An 18,268-nucleotide genomic window follows, 5' to 3' on the forward strand; every position below is an offset into this window, starting at 1 on the left:
TTCAGACATTTTAATTCTATCCAATAGATTGCCTAGCGATTCTACAGGAACTTCCACTTGTGGTGGATTAAATTCTGATGAAGGAAATAGAGTGACCCCAACTCCAAAATGAGTTGGAGTACTTGCTTGCGGATCCTCTGCAATTTCCTCTATCGCAATCAAACCCGGTGGAAGAGGAAGACCGTCAGGTCTGTAAAATATTTCTGGTGCCGAAGAAGTGGTTGTTTCGACAGCGATGGTTGTTTGAGGAACAAAACTCTCTGGACCGGTTACAGATGGAACTGGTTCAGTTATACAAGTATTTGCACCCAGCCTAGGATCAGTATTACTGTCCTTCTGTGGCTGTTGAACTTCTTCTATAGAGGCAGGGTTTCCAGAAATGTTTGGAGTAACCGGAACCTCAGATGTAGTTGGAACACTTGTTCTAACTTTTAAAGGAGATTTTGAACCGGTTAAACGAGTTCGCTTTGTCCGTACTGTTTTCGATTCCGGAGACAAAGACGGTTGACTCGTAAGCCTCCGCGAACGATGGGGTTTTAATTGACTTTCTTCCACGATTGCAGATTACTCGATCAACCAAAATATTAAAAGGGGAAATTTGTGTTTCCGGATTGAATGAATTTTATTAGACGCTTTTAGACACAACTTGCTTTTTCATTTTTTAAGAGTCGAGAAAAAGATAAAGATGACTCTAGTCTCCTTCGATGTTTTAACGAGCCCGAAGTGACAAATGCTCGGATGGACTTTTTCAGTTATAGAGTTTGAAAAAGGCCAAAAGAAACTGCTCTGGAGATCTAGGCAGAGGGTGTGCCAAACCTTTCGCAAAACCACAGAATATGTTTTACGGTACGAGTGGTCGATCTTCGTGAATGCTGTGTTCACTGCATTGCGATCAGTAGGGCGGCCGACACGGCTTCCTATGGATAAAAGCTTTGTTCCTATAGGGGTCTCCCAATATATACGCGACGGTACGTGGGAGCACAAGCCCGTATTAGTGCCACCGACTCTCAGGAGGAATCACCCACCTTCTTCGAGATCGACAGTCACTACGTTTAACGACGCCGGAACACGTCTCTAGCTTAGACCTCTATGTGTTTGCGTTATGTTTCAAAGCGTTGTCAGGTTCATTCAATATATTTTAAGTTGATCTTTTTTAAAGTTTTCCTTTCAAGGTTCGCCACGAGATGTTTGATACAAGTTCCTAAATGCAGTCTAAGATGAGAAGCAAGCTTTTTCAATCTTTTCGACTTATGAAAATCTTAACTACTGAGGGAAAAGAAAGACATCATCTTTTCACACAGATCATAGAGCACACACTAATGCACTTTTTCCTAAATCAACATGCAAACTGTCAAATGCAAAATGCACAATGCAGGTATTTCTTTTCTCTTTCTTAATGTTGATGTAATACAAAAAGAAAGCTGTTGTATAACTTTGAATTCAATTTCAAGTGAAAGCAAACAAGCTTGTCCAAAATCAAAAGACACCTTAAGATTTACTTGTTTCGACACTAGAAATATATAAATTCAAACCATATGACGAAAGAAAAAGCTCAATCAGCTATGAACAGCAAACAAACTAACTCTTAAGATCAAAACGACACTTTATCACAGGTCTAGATCTAAGAGGCCACAGCAAGACTAGTTCACTTTCGTTATGGGAAACTGCAAATGATACAAGAAATACACAAAGAACAAACACAGTTTCTTTATACAACCGAGGCAGAATAGTGGCAAGGAAAGTTGGTTTCAGATAGGTACATTGACTGATAACAGGATGCAAAAACAAGGGTGAAAACAGGGCAATAAACAAGAGGGAACCCCAGTAGCACTAGGCAAAACTGGTTCAGCGCAGGTAGTACATTGGCAGTTTGACCTTCAGCGCAGGTAGCCCCTTCGGGAACTGCGCTGAAATGCAGACTGCCTTCACAGTGCCTGCACTGAAGAGATAAACTTCCGTTTTTCTCAGTTTCCGGGTCACAGATTGCTCAAAAATTCACAGTTCTTGGCCAAATCAGAAGCTATCAATCAAGTACACACTAAGGGATGAAAAGGAGGATGAAAAGCTATCACTAAGAGCTATTTAGAGTCCTTGTGGATCAGCTCTTCAAATCATAAACATGCCTAGAAACTGAGCTAGAGTAGCTGCCCTCTACTTTGCATTTGAAAGCTCCAAATGCAGTTCGATTCGGTACTCCCTGTGTTTATGAAATGAATAGCAAAAACACAAACAACCAACAAGATACGATTCCCCAGCGGAGTCGCCAATTTGTTGTTGGGAAAAGTATCCAATACGGAATGACCCTATCCCACTCTAAGGGTGATAGTACCTCAGCAACAATCAAAGCAAAGCTATTTGAGATTACTTCTTTATGATATGTAAGAGAGAGGAGGAAGAGATCCACTAACCGATGTCTTCTGCTAATGATTGATCCAATCTTCTCTCTTTGTTGCTTGCTCCCAGCTCCTTGCTCTTTTACTGGCCCAGCTACACCAAGATCCTGCAAAATCACAAGAAAGGGAAACTACAAGAAGCATACATTCATAATTGATTCAAGGATTAGAATAAATCAAATATACAAGCATAACAATACACCATTGAGACACATGCATATAGAAGAACCTCAAATGCTTTATTAATGGAAGAAGTAAAGTTCAGGAAGTGATACAACCATAAAAGGACCAATCCAACATCACCTCCCAGCAGAAAGAAATCTCCTCTTCACCTCCTTCAAGCAAATCACCCAATAGTTCTATACTCAAACCAACAACACTTCCTTACATTCACAAGATTCCAGCCCCCTTAGACCTCATGAGAGAGATCTATATATAGGATTTTTGGAGAAAGGATGAGTCAGCTTGAGCTTGGCATGGAGCTGACTAGTGTCCTCTCCCACTTCAGTTATTCTTCAGTTCTTGAGTCCACTTGGAGGTTCTTGCTTCCACTTGGAGATCTAGACCCTCTTACTCATCACTAGGCGAATTCTCTGATCCAAGTGTCATTGTGGAAGCTTCCTGGGCATTGACACCTTGAGGAATGACTGTGCCACTTGGCCAAACTCGCCCAGCGCAGGTAGCCTTCTTTGCAGTTGACATTCAGCGCAGGTACCGAGTGGAGCAGTTGACATTCAGCGTAGATGCTCAGTGGAGCAGTTGACATGATCCAGAATTAGCTTGTTTTTGAGTGTTTTTAGGTGGAGAACTAATATTCAGTGCTGTGGTTTGATGACCTTGTTCCTCCAGGGGTAGGAACAACATGTTTAGGGACTTTGGATCCCTTAGATTATTGACATTTCATGCTTCATGCTGTTAGGCACAAAAATGTCTATAACAAGAGGGCTACCGCCCCCCTGCTGAGCAATCGACGCAATGAAGGGGGGGCTCCATCCCCCCTCTAACCCTGCAGTCAACTACGTCGGCTAGTCGTGGAAATAATATAACGCAACCCAACATTCTCCCACTTGTTGTTTTCTTTCCATAGGAGAGCTTAGTCATTTATCCAGCCCTGCAATGCCCATTGTTTCTCCACACCAAGAGAACTTCTCAGAGCTCACAAGTTTTTTCAATGCATCTGTAGTATTCTTCAAAGTGTCCACCTTTACCAACAACACCTTTTTGTCTTTTATCATATTCCTCTCAAAGTGATACTGAACATCGATGTGCTTTGTCTTTGAATGATGGGCAGGATTCTTTGCCAATAAAATTTCACTTTGGCTATCACAGTCTATCCTTATAGCTCCATGTACTAACCCCATAGTTGAACACAATCTATACAACCAAACTACTTCCTTCCTTGCATGAGTACCTACCATGTATTCGGCCTCTGTAGTTGATAGTGCCACTACAAATTATTTCTTACTCATCCAACTGACTGCACCTCCAAATAGGTTAAACACATACCCACTTATAGATATTTTATGATCTAGATTTCCAACCCAGTCTACATCAACAAAGCCACAAATATCCAACACTATGTCCAATCCTAGTCTTAGTAGCACAATCCATAATCACTAGTGCCATGCAAATACTTGAAAACCTACTTCACTGTTGTCCAATGCTCCTTCCCTAGTTTTGACATAAACCTGCTCAATAATCCCATTACATGTGCAATGTTCGGTCTAGTACAGACCATCACATACATCAAAGTACTGACTGCTCTTGCATATGGAACACGGGACATGTCCTCTTCCTCTTCTTGTGTCTTGGGACACTGTTCAACAGATAACTTTACACCTACGGGAATAGGAACCTTCACCGGTTTACTATCCTGCATATTAAACCTCTGCAGTATTGTCTCGACATACTTCCTCTGGTTTAATTAGAGCTTCTTCTTTTCCCGATCTCTTTTAATTTCCATTCCCAAAATATAGTTTGCAACACCAAGATATTTCATGTCAAATTTGGAGGACAATTGGGTCTTCAAATCCTTGATCATTTCTTTGTCATTTCCAACCAGCAACATGTCATCCACATACAATATTAGATAAATAACATGGTCACTAATTAATTTAAAATACACATATTGATCTACTTTGCTTCTGGTGAAGCCATGTCCCCGTATAAATGTATCAAAATTTCGATACCACATCCTTGGTGACTGTTTTAACCCATACAAAGACTTCTTTAACTTCCATGCCAGTTCTTTCTTACCCTTCACTGCAAAACCTTCAGGTCGCTTCATGTAGATCTCCTCTTCTAGATCCCCATGAAGAAATGTTGTCTTCACATCCATTTGTTCTACCTCAAAATCAAGAGCAGCAACAATGATAAAAGTAATCTAATAGAAGCTACATTGGCAGCTAGAGAAAAAATATCACCAAAATCAATTCCTGACAACTTGGGAATAACCTTTTGCTACCAACCGAGCTTTTTATTTCTCCACCTTTCCTTATGTATTTGTCTTCTTCTTGAACATGCATTTGCTGCCAATGGGTTTCCTTCCAACTGGCAACTCCACCAGATCCCAAGCCTCATTTATGTGCAAAGATGCCATTTCATCAACCATGTCCTCTTTCTAGAGTTTGTTATCCTCTGAATCCATTGCTTCCTTCACATTTCTGGGATCATCATCAATAATAGATAAAGCAAAATTTGAACAAAAAGAAAATGGAATATATATTTTTGGCTACTTTCTTTCTCGAACTGATCTTCTCACACCTGGAGTTTGTGGCTCTTCATATTCTCATTCCTCCTCTGCTGTAGAGTTTGATTCTTCCTCCTTTAGCTCAAACTCTATCTTTTTAGGTTCCTTTGGTTGTACTTCATTTTTAATAACATCTTTCACCTCTCTGCACACCACATCTTGGTTGTACACAACATTCCTTGTTACTGGGTTCCAAAGCTTATAACCATTTAAACTATCCTTATACCTAATAAATATGCACTTTTCATATTTACTATCCAACTTGGTTCTTTACTCCTTTGGAACATGTACATACGCATCACATCCAAATACCCTCAGATGTGAAAGATAGGGTTTCTTACCAGTCCATACCTCTTGTGGAGTCTTATCCTCCAATGCTGATGAAGGTGATTTGTTGACAAGGAAACTTGTTGTCTCCACTGCCTCTACCTAGAATTCTTGTCCTAACTCGGCACCACTGAGCATGCTTCTTACCCTTTCCATCAACGTCTTGTTCATTCTTTCTGCAACTCCATTTTTCTCAGGTGTGTATGGAGTAGTCTTCTATTGTGTTATACCACACTTCTTACATAATTCTTCAAATTCCTTGCTACAAAACTATCCACAGTTATCTGACCTCAACACCTTTATCTTCTTCTCTATCTGGTTTTCCACCAGAGCCTTAAATTCTTTAAACCTGTCAAAGACTTCAGATTTCTTATTAAGGAAATATATCCATGTATTCCTTGAGAAGCCATCTATAAATGATACATAGTACACAGACTTACCCAGTGATGGAACCTTCACAGGTCCAAACACATCACTGTGCACAAGCTCTAATATTTGTTTCACCCGCTTACCACCAGAGGAGAAACTCACCCGATTTTGCTTCCCATATACACAATTTTCATAGAAATCAAAATCCAGAGAGCTATTACTCATACCTTCTACCATACCTTTACCATGAAGTATACGAAGGCCCTTCTCTGCAATATGTCCAAGCCTTTGATGCAACAACATGCTCTTCTCTCCAAAGACCACTAGATTTTCGGCTCCACTTTCAGGAACCACAAAATTTTTGCACCCATCAAAAACAATGCTACCTTGCAGCTTGTACAAAGTTCGAATCCGAACTCCCCACATCAATACCAGTTCTCCCCAAACCATCTTGCAAGTATCCTTCTCGAACATTGTTTTTACACATGCATCATCCAGCTTGCTTAAACAAATCATATTTTTGGCAAATGCAAGAATATGCATAACACTCGGAAGTGTTCTAACCCTTCCACCTTACAACTTCAACTTTACTTTTCCGCGACCAACGACTCTAGCCTTCCTGTCATCCCCTAAGAAGACATCGCCACCATCGTGTTTCTCATACTCGCAAAACCACGCTCTATGGGGAGTGGAGTGAAAGGATGCACCTGAGTCAATAAACGATGCCTCATGATCTACATGTGTACTTGAAGAAGCCAAGTACACATCCCCACCTTCATCGGAGGTGGTTTCGCCTCTGCAAAAGGAGCATCATCAGATCCCTTTCCTTTGTCAGGAGCTTTAGATTTACAATCCCTTTTGTAGTTCCCTTCCTTTTCGCATTTCCAGCACACCACCTTGACAGCTTTTCCTGGAGATTTAGATCTCCTACTTGGTGACTTATTTTTGTTTCTGTTTTGGGACTATCCCTGTACAGACTAGGCATCATCATTCTGGTTCTCCATATTATTCGTCTCATCTCCTCCATCAGCAAGGATGATACTATTTCATCAAACTGCAAGGCGGATGCATTGCTACCTATTAGAATAACCAGACTATCCCACGAATCTGGTAGAAAACACAACAAACTAATGCACTTATCTTCATATGAAATTTCAATATCAACAGATAATAACTGACTTACCACATTATTAAATGTGTTCAGATGCTCTGTCACCGAGTCTCCATATTTCATCCTCAAGTTATACATAATTTTCTATAGGAAGAGTTTATTCATCAGAGACTTAGATTAGTACAAAGTCCCTAACTTGTCCCAAAAAGCCTTCATTGTAGCTTCCTCTGATACATTCAGCAATACTGAATCTAAGACACACAATCGTATAGTGCTCTTTGCCTTCTGATCCAACTTCTTCCATTCTTCATCGGACAATCCCGTTGGTTTAGTACACGGATCTACCACAATCCACTTATCTTTATCCACCAACAGATCCTCCATCTTGAGTTTCCACAACTCAAAACTCTGACCATTAAATTTCTCGATCTATATCCTTCCACTACTCGCCATCTGCCTTCACCACTAGAATCGATCCCACAGATCTCCCACTGAACAGGGTCTACCACAAGCCCGAGCAAAACCCCTCAGCAACAAAGGTGTCCCCTTGAAGCCAAAACAACTCAGATACCAAATGTAGGTTTTAACCCCATACATAAGTTACCTACATACGAATTCTAAAACACAAAAAATAAACAATGCGAGAGCACAACACATAAAACACATATACATAAATATTTTCCTTGGATCCCAAAACTGGGACTACCAGCTTGACTTTTCATTATTTTCCTTTCAATGTTACAATACATATTTATACACGTCGAATCATCCAATACCATGGATTAAAAACTATCGCATCCAAAACCATGGACCAAAAACCATCGTGTCCAAAACCATGTGCAAAGACCATGCACAAAACCATAGGTAGGTCCGCCCAACCTAATATAGGGTCCAAAAAAAAAATTCCTGGGGCGCTGCCCTGGACCCTGTGACCCCCCCCCACTACACAATCGACGCAACGAAGTGGGGGCTCCTCCCCCCCTCTAACCCCCTGTTCAACTACGTCGGCTAGTTATGGAAAGAATATAACACAACCCAACAACTAGGATGTTTCTCCCAATATTCAGCTTGGAATATATGTGCCATGATCTTGGTCTTATTTTTCCTTTAATAACTTTATTACATGAAATTGTATCACTAGGTTGTTACCGACCCATCCCCCTTAGGGGAACATCGTCCTCAGTGTTCTATGAGAACTATGATGAACAAGACTGCTAAAAATGAAAACATACTTTCCATGGAGCTTTAAAACTTAGCTCGATGCAACAGTTATAATATCAACCTGCTAAAAATCAAAACCAACATAACAACATGAAAACATGACAACCATACCACTTATTCGAGCTTTATAACATAGCTCATTGCATTATTTACAATATCAACCATACATATGCATATACAAAAACTTATTTTCCTCCATTGTAAAATAATGAAGGATACATATCTCACCTCTAATCAAGAATCTCCCATTTATCTTCATCAGGCACAAAGTGCTTCCTCTACACTTTAACTTGCTCGATTGCTTGGTTCCATAGAATGAGTTGTTTCTATTTCAAAATGCACTGAGGTTTGAGCTGGAATTCGCCTTCTAGCGGCACCTGCAATACAGACCAATCAATCATATCATCAACATATTTCACACATATTGTAAGCAATGAAACATGGAAAACATCATGGAATTTCACTATCAGAGGCAGTGCAAGTCTATAGGCCATAGGTCTGTTGAAAAGTGTGCAACAAGAAAGGCTAAATTTAGGAAGTGCTAAAAATAGCACTTCTAAAAATATCAGTTTGGCTAATGAGCATTTTGGCCACCTTGGTGAGAGGTGAAACTACTAAAAATAGCATTTTTTGGGTCCCTTCCTATTTATAGCAGTCCCTGGTCTATCTATAGGAAGTAAATTCGAATTTCATCTTACTAGTAGTTTGGAATATTAATTAATTAATTCAGTTTGATTCAATTAGTTAAGGAAAAGCAAACTTGAAGTCTTTGTGAGAACATGCAATTATTTCTCCACTAATTAGGGAATGTGTCCTTGATTTACTCCACTGATTGAGGAATTAAGGATGAGTTCTATATTGAGAGGATCAGTTGACTTAGTTTAACTTAGTCAAGTACAATTAGATTAATTTAACAAGTTGTTAAATTAATGAGATATAGTTTGTTGATGCTTGCATGCATGTGACAACTATTATTTTCAGATAACTGTGTATTCACTCATGGATAATTGATGCATGTCAGTTCTATCAAAGACCCAGTTGAGATAAGATGTGGGACAGTGTACTATCAGATGCTAGGATATTTCTAGTAAGTATTCCTTGCATGGGGAAGGAAGCTTCTTCCTTCTATGACTACGTAGTTGGACCTGAGGTGACAGTAGGCATGATCAAGCCAATTTACATGTGTTTTGTAATTGGACCCTAATCAAAACTGCGCAAGGAAATATGATCTTGGACCTGAGGTGCAACCTTTATATACAGGGCTAGGTAGTCCATGAGCTTTATCATCAAAGTATAGAGAGAGTAGGATAGCTTTTGAGCTGATTCTTTTTGTATGTTGTTGAGGATTTCCACTTGATTGATAATACAATGTTGGGGTTCTATGTTGGTGCTTTCTCCAGTGATATATTCTGTGTTATGTGTGATTGATTCCTTCTTATCAGTTATATGTGTTCATGCTTGATGTTGCTCATGGTTGATTATCTTCCACAAAGTTTATGGTAGATGTAGATCTAGTATTATGCTTTAGTACATTGCATATATCAGTTTGATCTGCAGGTGAAATTTCTACATGATATCAGTGAGCTAGATGATTTGTAGAGAAAATTCTACAAGGTCTACTCCTCTCAAGGATCTTGAAAGGCCTACAATGTTGAGGTGCCAGCTTTGCACATGACCTAATCCTCAAGGAGGTATTCTTGGTCTTGATGCACAAGTACACATGCTCCCTATTGGTTGCTAATTTTTCCCACTTAATTTTACCCAGCTTTTAATCCCTTTCCTGTACTCATTTCATGCCCTTGTTGGTCGATTTGTATTCTAAACAGCGAAGGCACACCTATTGTCATGTGTTTGTGAATTGTTAATCAATGAAACGTAGTCATAGGGGATTATTTTCTAAAGCAACTTTCTAACTCAAGTTTTCATGCAAATTTGGAGGAATGATGATCAAAGGCATAATTCAACATATGATGACTATCGAGCTGGTAGTGCTATCTTTGGATATCAGCCGCAATGGTGGTTCAACCTATCGACCAACACAAGTGTTATGTTTATATATCAAGGATCACTGTGTATTTACAAGCAAACAACTATCATAATCCTAGGCACTATCAATTGTTAATGAAATGTATAAGTAGTGATTACAGGGTTAGGAAAGCCATCACTAGGAGATATATGAGATTTCTGAGTCGTAAAAACATACCTCTATAATGATATTTTGATTAATACAATTGATGATGTTTTGAGTACTTTATCGATCTCGATCTTGCCACAACCCTGATCAGGAAGTTGGACCGACTCTCCTAACCAAGCGTTGTTGGATTAGATGTGTGCGTAGGTTTATTCTCTGTTGTGTTATCTCTTTATTGTGTAATGATTTCAGTGTGTTGTTGTGAATCTTAACTTTATTTTACTCATATTGATGTTACAGTTATAAGTTGTTGTTATACATTGTTATGTTTAAATGTTCAATGGTGGGTAGGGAAACTATGGCGTGCATATACCTTGCATGATAGCCTTGAATAACCAATTGAGCCCCAAGTTGACAATTAATGTGAAATTGGGTGAATTTCATGATGCATATATGAATACCAACATTTTAGCATCATTGCTAGGGAGGCTATCGAAGGCGCGAAAGTACGACCAGTATTGACCATATGACCATTATCTCATCCTAGGGAGGGAAATGTTTCACCCTACTCCAAGTCCAAAGCATTAGATTGTTGGTTTCTTTCATAGGAACTACTCTCTCATTCTAGGAAAGGAATCTTTTTCACCCTGTTTCAGGTCCTAACCATAGAATTTTGTGGTTGGTTTGTTTTCCTTATTTTTATATCTTTTTAGGGGTCACACTCTCGTCCTAGGGAGGGAAGTTCTCACCCTGCTCTAGGTCCTGAGCTTTCAATTTGCTTGAATGTTTTCCTTTTATTTTCTGATTGCATGAATAGAGATACAAATAAAAGGGGCAGATGAAGACCCCCAAAAAGAGGAAAGAAAGATCTACACAGAATTACCTATATCCAGAAAAATCATTTCAAAAGTTGAATTAGGAGCATTGTCATGAACTGCTGTTAAGGTGAGACCCCATATGATATCTGGAGGGTAGTCAGTTTCACAACCAAAACCTCCCCCAATAACAAAAGCACAATTTAGGGAAGTAGAAGTAGCAAGTAGAGGATTAGGAGAACTGAACACTGTGAGTTCAAAAGAAGAAGAATACTTGAGGCAATTCACTGCACCATTTAATCGATGGAGTGTTGTTAAACAAAATCAACCACACATTATAGAACAACTAAGATTCCAAGTGAATATTGGAAGATATTCATGGCTCCTACAACTTCTTCGATCGAGTTCCTAATTGGAGATATCAGGGGTGATGCACCTATGAAGTCTATTTCTTTGACAACATTTCCTAACTTTCATGGTCTTTTTTCTAAAGATATAGACACATTCCTATTTGAATTCAACATTGTTTGTCAGGGGTATCATTATATTTAAGATGCTTAGAAATTGAAGATATTCCCTGCCACTTTTAAAGGAACAACTTTGAGAAGGTTCATGCGTTTAGGAGGAAATCTATTACTACATGGGATGATATGAAGACGATTTTCCTCTAAAAGTATCAATACTGCTGCAAATCCCAAGATGTTAAGGAAGAAATCTTTAAGATCATGTAGAAAGAGGATGAGAACATGGATAACTTTGCGGCATGTTTCAAATACAGTTTCCAGAGGTCAGGTTATGTCCATTTTCTACCTTCAACGAAGGAAGAAGAACCCACGAAAGGAATGTCCACTGAATACTGTCAAGACCTATGTGATATGTGAACAAAGTCATCCCACTAGCACCTATCCATATCTTCCTGGGATGAAGGCAATTTTTCAGGGAGAAAATGAAGAAGTAGATCAGTCTTACTTCATGGGATCAAGGAAACCATGGCAGCCGTGACCACATAAAATGAATCAAGGTATGCCTCAAGACCCTTCTTAGTATTTTGATAATTTTAATTTTGGGCCTCAGTCTATAGCTTTTTCACCTTTATGGTCATAGTCCTGTCAATATCCAATTCCCTGGAAACCATGGTTCCCTCAATCTAGTCCAACTCCTTCATGGTCCCAGAATTGGCATGGACCTACTCCATGTTTAGGATAGTTCTCCCAGACTATGCCACAACAAAAGTTACAGTAGCCCTCTAATGCCTCTGATGAGCACCAATATTTCAACAAGAATGCTGCAACTCCTAGGCAACCAACTCTACTTTATCAACCCAATGTTCGTACAAACTTGGAGGTGACAGTGTTGTATACACAAGTAAATGCGATGGGTATAAACTTTGTCACTACTATGCTAGTGATATACCACCAAGTTTTCTCAAACCAGACTTCTATGTATTTAGAAGAAGCTTGGTTACCAATGAGGGAAAGATAAATCTACTCTAAGAGAAAGCTTGTCTACTACAGTAAGCAAAAAGACTGAAATCAAATGCTAAAAACACCATTTGCGAATTAACGTGCTAAGAGAATATGATTCAAAATAATGCTAAGTTAACATGTATGCAATCCTACTATCCTAAGCATGCAAATTAAAAGCATCAAACATTCTACTGATGTGCATGTAAATGAATAAAATAAATATGTTTTTCTTTTTGTCCTTTATGTATGTGAAAGTGTGAAAGATAATCTCTTTTGGTGATGTGGCAAGTGGCTTAGGGAGGATGGTGAATGGTGAGAAGGTTGGGGAGACCAATAGGGATCCTTTTCTAGCTTCCTAGAGGTTTTTTCCTTAGTTCGGCCTTAAAACGGGCCACTACAGGAAAACTTACAAGATGTCTTAATGTGTTCTACAAGATGTCTTGAAAACCTACAGGATCCCTTATATTTCTATAGGATACAACCAAGAGCAAAAGGATGGGTGATGAAGGTGATGGATGGCTTAGGGAAGGTGGTTGGTGGATGTAATGAGGAAAGGGAATGCCTAGGACCACTTCAGAACTCAAAACCAAAGTTGGGAGATGGCTGGATTTCCTCAACAAGCTTGGAGAAGTTTCCTTGTGAAATGATGAGTTTTGTGTGGGTTTTAGTGAAAGAAAGTGAGGACCATGGACGAATGAGGCTGAAATGATGTTGTTGACTATGAAATCTCTATGTACTTCTAAAACACCTGCACTGCATCAAACATTGATGTTTACTCAAAAATCATGCAAACAAGAAGAATTTCAATTGTCCAAGGAAAACAAAATTTCATGAGCTAATTACCTACTTCATGCATGAGGAAAACTTGCAAAATAAGATGGAACACTGATGAGATCTAATGTAAGATTGAATATAGAAGAAATGATAACTAAAGCCTACTCTTGCAAACTGACCAAATGCTAGCCTAAGTACAAAAAACCCTAAATTCCATGAGAAAGTAGAATTTTGTCTTTTTGGGGTTGCATAGGAGTCCTTTCCTCAAACCATGATCCTTGAAGGAAGGAGTGAGGCCAAAACCACCTATTGATAGATTTTTTACGTTCCTTTATTTCTTCTAAAATTCTTCTGAAGTAAAGCACAAATGGAAAGAAACCAATAAGCAAACTAATCAAATCTACACTGCTTGCAATGAAATAATCCTAAAGACAATTCAACCATTAATCTATGAAATCAATCTAAGCATACAAATACAAGAAGATGACCCTTTGCTGATAAGGTTGTGCCCTAACCCAAGAGCTTCAGGCCTTTGAGTTAGCTCAGTGTTGGATCAAGGAAACTCTCATTCTCATTATCAAAATAGAAAATTACATAACAATGTCTTCCACAAGTCTTGAACTCGAAAATAACTAGTATTTTTACAGCAAAAATTTGAATCCTAATGAGGCTCTAGGCCTCTTTATTTATACAACTAAAGTCTCCAATGACTTCCTTAAATCTAGGTAGGCTCGGCTGCCAAACTCAAGAAAAGCTAACTCTCTAACTGTCACTTGCTCGGTCTTTTGATCTCCATGACTTGGCTACTTGTACTCTGAGCTAGTGTGATTGATGGAGGAATATTCGAATGAGGGAGGACTAAATGAGGAGGATATACCTCCTACACTCTCTCCTACTTGTCTCATTCAAGTTTCGGTCCTTAATTAGCCAAAATTCCATGATTTTCTCTGACAAACCTGCAATCAATACACATTAGTCCACTACGCCTAATGTCTCACTTTGACTTATCTCATTAAACAAAATACAATCAAAATATGTAACAAATTGTGAAAAGAGTTGATTTGACTAAGCTAGGAGGTGGATTAAGTTCCATATAGTTACCCAATGATGAGGCTCATCATCATCCCCCTACTAAAAGTGTTGCTCATCCTCTGAGCAACTCAATCAATATCCATATCTTTCATTGCTCTAGTTGCCTCCCTCACATCCCATGCTTCTTCTGTAGTTTCCTCTTTGTGCTCATAGAATCCTGCCTTCCTTTCTATCTCCTCCCACTGCTTTCTTTCTTCCTCTTCCTTCCTTCCTTCTAACATCCCTAAGAGTAGTGGTGGATTGAGTCTCAAGCCAATCCAATTGACTTTGAGTCTTTAGAGGGTTTGCTTGTACATGGGTGTCATGTTCAGTGCTTCTCTCATTCTTTGAGGAGAATGGTAGTCTCTAATATTTTTAAAACTGTAGGGAAAAGTATTCCATCTCCTTTGGAAAGCTTGCATGTTGTCATCCCCTAACAGCTTGAACATATCCTCAGTGTGTAATTTCTTGCTCTTGGGTAGTAAGATACCTCGGTGCAAGTTGAGGGTCATTTTCAATCAAGTTATGTGTGTTGATGATACCCATTGGATTTGACTACTCATCTCTTATCATGAGAGGCTCTGCTTTTTCCCTTGCCATTATTTTCTTCATTTATGTAGCCCTTTCTCCCTCATGGTTCATCCATGATGCCAAAGCCATCAATTGTAAGTCCCCTAGTTTAGCATTAGGGTCCCATACATCCAGATCTATCAAGGTTAAGTTATGTAGGTAGAACTCAGACATCTGAGCCCTATCCTCCAATGTTCTTTGATCACAAAGATCAATGAACTGCCTATAATCCTAGAATGGCATAGTGCCTCTCTGTGCTGGAGTCTTGATTTGGAACTGCAACCATTGTTCCTTAAGGTATAATTCATAAGACTCAGCTGGCATCCTACACTAGATTGCCTCTAAGAATAGACTTGCCATGGATGACAATTGATTCTCTTTTTCTTGTATTTGTCCTTTTAACCATGCATTTTCTGCCTCCAACTGAGCTTTCATTATTGCCTCTTTGTCCCTTAGGTTGCTCAGTTCTCTACCCATCTCTTTAACATTTTCCTCCATGTGACCTATGTCCTCCACTCCTTTAGATTTGGAAATCTGCGTCCATTTATGTGTTCTTGCCCTTTCTTTCTCATTCTCAAAGAATAATGGGATGAAAATTTATGTGGAATAACCCTACCACCTTCAATAAACTTGTAGTAGGATTCAAGGTTAGGTTGAGGACTAGGTTCTCTTAGCTCTAGATCATCCTTATTTTTTTCTTGCTACATACTCCCTTCTTTATCCAATTTCTGATTTTCCTATAGGTTTAGAATATTTTCCTATAGGATTTCCTCTGCTTCCTGTAGGTTCTTCTGCGTATCCTGTAGGATGCCTTTTCCTTTGGATGAGGCAGATCTAGTCACAGGCCTTCTCACATAAGTGATAGGAGACTTGGGGGAGGCTTGGCCTGATGAGCCTTCTCCTTTAGTTTTCATGAGAGTAGCCATCTTCTCCTGATGTTCGAGTGAGTTTTCAATAACAATAGGAACCTTAGTGGGAGTTTGAGGTTTTCCCTGCCTTATTCTTGTACTTTTCCTTGTTGTTATAGACATTTTTGGGCACTGCAACCCCAATCATAAATGTCCATAAACCAAGGGCTCTTAAGTCCCTAAAAGTGTTGTTCCAAACTCTAAAAGAACAAGGTCAATTGATTACATCTTCTCCCAAAGTTCTCCATGAAAAACTACTTAGAACTGGTCAAAACTGGACCATCTCACCTGCTCCATGGTCAAAGTGCACTGCATCCCACCTAAATACACACAGGAGGTGCGATGCATACTGAAAATCCCTTCTATGGGGTGCGATGGGTGAGAGTGGACAAATGGAAGGGTCAAACTGCAAGGTGGAGGATCATGGAATCTTCTAGAAACTTCTCCTGTGACACTTGCCTCTCTGCATTCACCCAGGGATGAGTAAGAGATCATCAATCTCCAAGTGGAATCAAGAACTATCAGAGAGAGGACACTAATCAAATCTCAAAAGCTGACTCACCCCCCTTGCAAACATCTATATATGGATCCCTCATCCCAAAGATCCAGAGGCTGGAATTTTGTATCTTGTAAGGAAGTGCTACTGGTTTCTTGGTGTAACATCATAGTGTTGGGTGATCTAAGCTTTTCATGAGGTGAAGAAGGGATTTCTTGCTGAGAGGATGATGTTGGGTCAGAAAAAGTGGTTGTAATCCTCTTTTCTATTCTTGACTATTAATAAAGCTATTCAAGTTTTCCTCCACATTCTTGTATGATTGATGATATATTCATTTGTGTGGTCAATATATATCTGGTCCTATATTGTTTATCATAGTAGATCTATGTTCTTGGATAGTGTTATGCTGCTTTGATTCTATAGGTGCTATTTGAAGCTAGGTAGACAAAGAAGAAAGTGGCAAAGATCTATCAGAAGGGAGAGGAAACAAGCAAGGAACCAAGCGCAAGACAGAGGTTGGTCTCCTTCTTTCCCCTCTTATCTACTTCTCATAAAGGAAAACAAAAGTGGTTTTAGTTTGTTTGTTTCTAAGGTAGCTACCAGCCTTAGTGGGACTAGCAGCTCTGCATAGACACTAGATTTCCTGATAACAAAATGGCGACTCCTCTGGGGAGCGAATAGATTTTTTGTTTGTCTATATTTGTTTGCTTTATAAACTTACAGATGAAGCCTGAAGTCAAGCCAGCTAGCCTTCGAACTGCATTTGCTATGCAAGTGCAAAGTAGATCAATGCTGCTTCAGTCTATCTTCGGGTTTTGTTTATGAATTGAACAATCAATTTACAAGCTCTCTAATTGCCCTTGTGGTGGCTCTAGTAACCTCCTTAGATCTACCCCTATGATTTATTTACTGATTACCACTTGCTCGGCCTAAATCCCTGAACTGAGCTGCAAACTGTGACCCAGAACCCAGTTGAAGTCTCGTCCCTGGACCATCGCACTGTCTCTTCTTTGGAATCTAGATGCATCGCACTTCTCGAGTGTAGTAGGTGTGTTGCATCTCACTTTCCCTATGTTACAGGTGCGCTGATCAGACAAGACCTCTTCTGCTCCTAGATTTTGGTTTCTGTGTTCACTCTTTTCAGCTCTATTCAAGAGTTTTTCTATTTGTAGTTAGTATACCTCTGTTGAAACCCCCTTCCTTGCCATTATTCCGCCTCCATTGTGCAAATAACTGTAAATGTTTTTATGTATTTTGAGCCATTTTCAGTTCGCTTTCACAAAGAAGTAGCGTAATTGAACTATCGTTTCTTGATTTGAAAGTGTCGTGTTGGTTTTAGTCATAGAATAGAATTCGATTGTTCTTGATAGTCGATTACACTGTTACTCTTGTATTTGATTTGAATTAGTAGTTTTTCAAGTGTCGAAAGCACATTTTCAATTCCAAATCGCAAAGTGTCGTCATTGTCTTCATTTTGTCTTGAAAATAAACTTGTTAGTAATGTCGCTTTGAAAAATAATTCATATTTGCGCTTAGATTTCTTTTTACCATTCACACATTAAGAAGAGTGAAAACAAATACATGCATGTGCATTTGCATTTAGACTATTTTTCGGTTTGATTTAGGACAGTGCATATAGTGTGTGCTCTCTGCTCTATGTTGAAAGAATATCATCTCTCTTTCCTTAGTAGCTAGGATTTTCATTGCAAAAAGAAGATTAAACGATTGTTTATCATCTTAGATTGCATTTTAGGAATTGTATATTTACATCATGTGGTGAACCCGAAAGGAAAATTTCTTAAGACGGATCAACTGTAAAATAAATTTAATGAATCTAAAAACGCTTTGGAACCTAACGCACAACATT

The sequence above is a fragment of the Pinus tabuliformis genome, chromosome 5_1, assembly GCF_031772625.1.
Source record: "Pinus tabuliformis cultivar Carrire ecotype Pingquan chromosome 5_1, CPIR1, whole genome shotgun sequence".
In the NCBI taxonomy this organism is placed as follows: domain Eukaryota; kingdom Viridiplantae; phylum Streptophyta; class Pinopsida; order Pinales; family Pinaceae; genus Pinus; species Pinus tabuliformis.